This window comes from Dioscorea cayenensis, chromosome 12, assembly GCF_009730915.1.
Source record: "Dioscorea cayenensis subsp. rotundata cultivar TDr96_F1 chromosome 12, TDr96_F1_v2_PseudoChromosome.rev07_lg8_w22 25.fasta, whole genome shotgun sequence".
NCBI lineage: Eukaryota > Viridiplantae > Streptophyta > Magnoliopsida > Dioscoreales > Dioscoreaceae > Dioscorea > Dioscorea cayenensis.
This window is the reverse complement of record NC_052482.1, coordinates 19,826,296-19,832,972: the sequence shown is the minus strand read 5'-3', so window position 1 is coordinate 19,832,972 and position 6,677 is coordinate 19,826,296. Positions and strand designations below refer to the sequence as shown.

Sequence of the window (6,677 nt, the reverse complement as noted above, 5' to 3'; positions counted from 1 at the left end):
AATATTTTTTTTTTTAAATTTATCCTTTAATTTAATGTATTTGTATAGTTTTCAATAAATCAAAATTAATTAACCATTCAATTATATTCTCTGCTAGTGAAGTTTTAAATAGGGGTAATTTTGGAGAGTAATAAATGTTTTTATAAAATATAGATAATCAACTAATTTTAATCAATTTTTCTTAATTGATGTGAATTAGTTAAATATGACAATTAAAAAGGACCGGAGAGAGTATTGTTTAAGGATGTTGTACAATGATTAAAGATAACATTAAATTATCTAAATTTTAACATAAAAAACAACCAAATTAAACTATTTTTCTCTTAAAATCCTGTATTTTTTTTTGGGACTATAAATATTACTTTCTTCATTTATATAATTTAGGAAATTGAATAATTTGAACACACTAACGGCCAAGAGAATCTCATGACTTGGAAGTGAGGATTGTATGCACTAATTGATAGTTTTAGGGTTTTTAAAAGAAATATATATAAATATATAAAGATGGTATAGTTCAATAGGAAAGCTTTAGTATGTGTTCTTTTCTTTCATCTCCTCTTTCTTTGTTTTTCATCTCTTAATTTAATTTTGAATATTTTAGTTTCATTTAAGATAAATTATAATAAATTTATCTATATTAAATTAGTTATAAAATTCAAACCTCAAAATATTTTTTAATTTTAAATGATTGAGAAACGGTATATTAGTAAATGGTATATAGCGTGTTAGTTAAAGCGGTTAAAATAAAATAAATAGAAATAAGAGAATGAAACAAGAGAATTTAATTGATTCGATAAAACTAAAACTATATAAGTTGCCCAAAACCAAGTTACTTTGAGTAAGACTGAATTATATTGTGAAAAATAAATCAGTCATATGAGTCAGTTTGAACTATTAGTCAGTCTACACTGCATTGTCAGCCTAATAATTAAAATCATGTATTTTTTTTTGGAACTATAAATATTATTTTCTTCATTTATGTAACTTAGGAAATTGAATAATTTGAACACACTAACGGCCAAGAGAATCTCATGACTTGGAAGTGAGGATTGTATGCGCTAATTGATAGTTTTAGGGGTTTTAAAAGAAATATATATAAATATATAAAGATGGTATAGTTGAATAGGAAAGCTTTAGTATGTGTTCTTTTTTTTCATCTCCTCTTTCTTTGTTTTTCATCTCTTAATTTAATTTTGAATATTTTAGTTTCATTTAAGATAAATTATAATAAATTTATCTATATTAAATTAGTTATAAAATTCAAACCTCAAAATATTTTTTAATTTTAAATGATTGAGAAACGGTATATTAGTAAATGGTATATAGCGTGTTAGTTAAAGCGGTTAAAATAAAATAAATAGAAATAAGAGAATGAAACAAGAGAATTTAATTGATTCGATAAAGCCAAAACTATATAAGTTGCCTAAAACCAAGTTACTTTGAGTAAGACTGAATTATATTGTGAAAAATAAATCAGCATATGAGTCGCTCACAATCGCATTGTCACCTTAATAATTAAAAATCATGTATTTTTAATTATAAATATTACTTTCTTTATTTATATAACTTAGGAAATTGAATAATTTGAACACACTAACGGCCAAGAGAATCTCATGACTTGGAAGTGAGGATTGTATGCGCTAATTGATAGTTTTAGGGGTTTTAAAAGAAATATATATAAATATATAAAGATGGTATAGTTGAATAGGAAACCTTTAGTATGTGTTCTTTTCTTTCATCTCCTCTTTCTTTGTTTTTCATCTCTTAATTTAATTTTGAATATTTTAGTTTCATTTAAGATAAATTATAATAAATTTATCTATATTAAATTAGTTATAAAATTCAAACCTCAAAATATTTTTTAATTTTAAATGATTGAGAAACGATATATTAGTAAATGGTATATAGCGTGTTAGTTAAAGCGGTTAAAATAAAATAAATAGAAATAAGAGAATGAAACAAGAGAATTTAATTGATTCGATAAAACCAAAACTATATAAGTTGCCCAAAACCAAGTTACTTTGAGTAAGACTGAATTATATTGTGAAAAATAAATCAGTCATATGAGTCAGTCCGAACTATTAGTCAGTCTACACTGCATTGTCAACCTAACAATTTGTAACACCCCATTTTCGCAGAGTATCTCATAAAAAATTCTTTTAAGTTGAGCTCTCAAAAAATAATTTTTATTTTTAAATATTTGTTAAGATATACCATGTGATTTTTGTAACAATACATTTTTTTAATGATATGCATGAAAATACCTAAATTTTTAAATATTTCATCATTTGTTAAATGCTCATTTTACAATGTGACAAGCCACCCACAACTGGACCCTCAATTTTCATTTGTATTTCAATATATATTTCATCATTCGAGGGAGATGTAGAGTTCGTATCAGATTCACAACGTCTGTTTGTGCTGCTTTCTTGCTCCTATGGTAATAATAACTGTGACCAAAGTTCATATTGGAGTTCTGAAGTGATGGACTAATTAAGTAATACAAAGATGTAAATCTTATTTTAAACTCTCTTGGAGTTGGAGTTATGGAATACTAATATTGATCTTTCTTATGATCAATCAATAATAAGAAGAAAATTAATTTTTTCTTGATAGTCGCTTGACTAAGTCAATTTTAAGTCAAGATCTCATTCAGCTAATAAATTTTCCTTAATGACAATTCACTATATGCATATTTAGAAACACAATATTAGAAACTGAATTTCTTCTGTTTTTAATTGCAACCGCTTAGAAACGGAATAAATCTCCCTTTCTAATTTAAAAACGTAACACTAAGTTGTTTTAAATGTGTTAAAAATAACAACGGATTAGAAACGACAATTTCAAAATATAATTTATTAAAATATTACTAATTATCAATTTCTAATCCGGAAAAAGACTATAAACGGATTTAAAAATTTATATTTTATTTAAATATTATTAAATATTATAAAATATCTGTTTCTAGTCCGTTTCAAATACAAGGGACTAGAAAAGGATTTCAAAATTCATAATTTATTTAAATATTATTAAATATTATAAAATATCAGAAATAGATTAGAAACGGATTTAAAAATTTATATTTTATTTAAATATTATTAAATATTTAAGTATTATTAAATATTATAAAATATCCGTTTCTAGTCCAAGCTGTCTGCAAATATATTTTATTTTAATATTATAAAATATTTGTTTTTAGTTCGTTTCAAATACAAAGGAATTGGAAACAGATTTATAAAATATTTGTTTCTAGTCCTGTTCTATTAGGAACGATTTGAAACGGATTTAAAAATTTATATCGGAACTAATAGCGGATTTAAAAATTTTAAATTTTATTTAATTATAAAATATGAATAAAATTCATATTTTATTCCCCCGCCTCTTCGCCATCAAACCTCTCTCCCACTCCAAACCCTAGAAACCCCAACAATGGCGGACCACCTTCAATCGGCACCGCTTCTGCCGAGAAGAAAGCCAGGCCGATCCCAATCCCACTCTCAATCCACCTCCTCTCCATCATCGTCCCCGCGATTGCCCACTTCCTCTTCTCCTACTCCCCAACCCGCCGCTCCTTCGACACCATCGTCGAGCTTTCTCTCACCGCCGCCTCCACCCTCTCCTACCTCATCCTCTCCCGTTTCATCCGCTGGTACGGCCTCCGCCGCTTCCTAGCACTCGACAAAGTCCACAGCGAGGGCGATCACATCCGTCTCTGCTACACAACCCAGCTCAACCGATCCTTCCGTCTCCTCTCCCTCTTCGTCGCCCCTTGCTTCCTCCTCGAGTCGATCTACAAGATCTAGTGGTACTGCACTAGCACCGGTCGAATCCCCATCATCGGCAGCTCCGTGGCCGTCGACCACTCCGCCGAGGTACCCTAGTTTGATTTCCCTATTTCCTTTGATGCGTGCATATGTCGTGCCCTTTGGTTCTGGAGAACAGTCCTTCTGGTTTTTTTTTTAAACACTTTTTTCCTTGACAATTGATGCTATTAATTGCTATGATCTATTGTCTAATGAAATTCTAGGGTTTTGGATGTTCTTTTGACGGTGATGATGCCTATTTTTTACGAGTTAGCTTTGTTTTCATCGATTTTAGTTAGTTAATGTGTGCCAATACCTAGTTCTGGTTGATAATTGGCATTGCAAGTTCAACATCGGATTTATAAGCTTCAGTGAGAGCATTAGGGTTAGGTTTTCATTTTAATCTTCAGATAACCCGTCAAAAATGTATCTTGACATTTATGCTTTGCTTTTTAGGGCCGTCAAAAAGTGTAGATATTCTCTAAAGATATTGGCTGATAACTAACATGAATCATGTAAACTTAATCTCCTAAAGATATTGGCTGATAGCTAACATGTGTGCTTGCACATTTTTGCAGTTATTTCTCTTACGCTTGGGAGATTGGTATTGAAAAATGCTCAGCAAGTGAGTTTCACCTTCCATTTGGGTATTTTATTTGCTTTTGATGTCTAGTTAATAAATCACATAAGTTTTTTTAGCATATTGATAGTTTGTCAAAGCACATAAATAATGCATAATAAATAATCCATTTGGATCTCTGTTTCTTCGTTTTATATAAAAGCCTTGTCACTTATTTGCAAGTCATTCTGAAACTCAATCTGATAACAATCTTTTATTCATATGAAAGTATTCTTTTTGAATTGCCCTGTTGCATGAATTTCTTATGATTCATGGATTTTCAACAATTGTGCTTCTCAAGCAATTTGATGAATTGATAATAACTTCTTCGGCATGGCAGGGTGCGGCGACTACTTGCTATGTAGCTTTGCATCCTTAAGTCAAAGGGATGAGTGGGAAATACTTCAATAGCAGTAATTTGGTGACACATGATACCAAACTTTGGACAAACAAATATATCGATAAAGTAAAACTAAAGGAATCTCACGAGCTCATGCATGCATTGTTTACAAAAATCTCATGCAGGTTAATAAGTTTCTTATTAGTTTACATGTAATCCTTTATTATATATATATATATATATATATGTTTTGTTATTTATTGGTAAAGAAAGCTAGAAGGATTGGTCTACATCATGTTGAACAACTCTTTTCTTAGCTTTAATTTGTTTCCCACTAGTTGTTCGTCTCTTCTTCATGGCTTCTTTGATTAACTCTCTTTCTCACTGTGCTATCTATATTGATGACAAGGTGAATGATGTGAGGATGATGTGTAACAATGAAAGTTAGGGGTGTGTGCTCAAAAACCTCAAATATTAAGTCATTCAAATGGTATTGCTTTGTATGGTGGCGAAGGGACTCACATCATCATTATTGGAAACTGTAAGTGCCATGCTGTGTTATATTTTCATATTTCTTCTTGATGAGTCTGTATTCTCGAAATTGATCTGAGCTTTATCTGAGATGTTACAAAATTCTGCTTCTTGATTGAGGTTGAGAGTGGTGATCTTATAGCATATGGCCTAATCCCTGAATTTATTGGGAGGCTCCCAATCCTAGTTAGCTAGTTTACACCTTTTAACAACAATTGAACCATTAGTCTCGGTATGCAGTGTGTGTATTCATGTCTGTGTAATGTTAAAATTGCACCTTAGTTTTTATTGTGATCTTGTGATCTGTATTAACTTCACTAAAAGGGATTGTAATACAATTATCTTCAAGTTCTATTCCTCAAAACCTACCTCTGGGGTTGTAACTCTTTTTGTCCCTCATTTATCTTCAAACAACATTTTACATATACCGATGTTTCAATTATCGATTCACAAAAAAAAATTGTAATTTTCTATATAGACTAAGGTAGATGTTTTGTGATATCCTGTTCAACTCTTTTAGTTTTTATTGAAAAGCTTTCTGTAAGCAGGATGAGGTCGAGGTTGAGGGACGAGTACTGAGGAAAGGAAGAAGGGTGATAGTAACTGAAGTCGACTTCAGTTATAAGTGAACAGAATTTTTTCTAATTCTGAGGTTGTAAGTTTATTTACCATTCAAGATCAACTAGAATATTATTTCATACAAAAGTGTATTAGTCACATACTTGCACTTTCATGTTCAAATGATGATTAATACTCGAAATACAATTACTAGAGTTGGCAAGTGTCCCCACATGGGCATTGCCTTTAAAATTTCCACAAAATTTTCAGTATATGTTTATGTTGGAATTTTTGTTTTTAATTTTTTAATTCCCTAAAGGATAAACACTGTGCACAAAGATATGCTTGTGATTTTGGAGTCTTTCTTATTTAGAAGTAATTTATAATTTAGATGCTCACTGTGGGCCCTTATTAAAGTCCAATGCTTGTTGGCCTTGTGCGTGTATATTAAAGTCAGATTATGAGAGCTGGTGCCCCTGAATGAAGAACGCTGCAATGCAGTCTTTCTTTCTCTCTCTTTTAAGTTGACCAGTGGCCAATAGGATGGAGCAGCTTTATTGCTAAAAAATAAAAATAAAAATAAAGTTGTTGAGCCAGCAAATAAGCTGATGAAATGCAGATTAACAAAGTCTGCTGTTGTTTGTGTTGTGTTGTTTCTTCAGTGTGCAGCTATTTTTATTTGTTTTTATTTTTTATTTTTATTGGAACAAAATATGATATATAATGTACCATAATTTCATATAAGTAAGGACCCGTTTGGATGGGGGTAATGAAGCCCTAGGTATGGGAAACATTACCCCAATCCAATTATACCCATGTTTGGGTA

General features: G+C 30.4%; 1 long non-coding RNA gene across 1 annotated transcript; it reads left to right on the top strand.

The window, feature by feature from the left end:
- The first annotated feature begins 3,386 nt into the window (after nucleotides 1-3,386).
- Nucleotides 3,387-6,180, top strand: LOC120273465. Its single transcript, XR_005540536.1, has 5 exons — nucleotides 3,387-3,872; nucleotides 4,382-4,428; nucleotides 4,763-4,947; nucleotides 5,172-5,303; nucleotides 5,842-6,180. It is a non-coding gene; the product is annotated as an uncharacterized LOC120273465 (long non-coding RNA).
- Nucleotides 6,181-6,677: the final 497 nt, after the last annotated feature.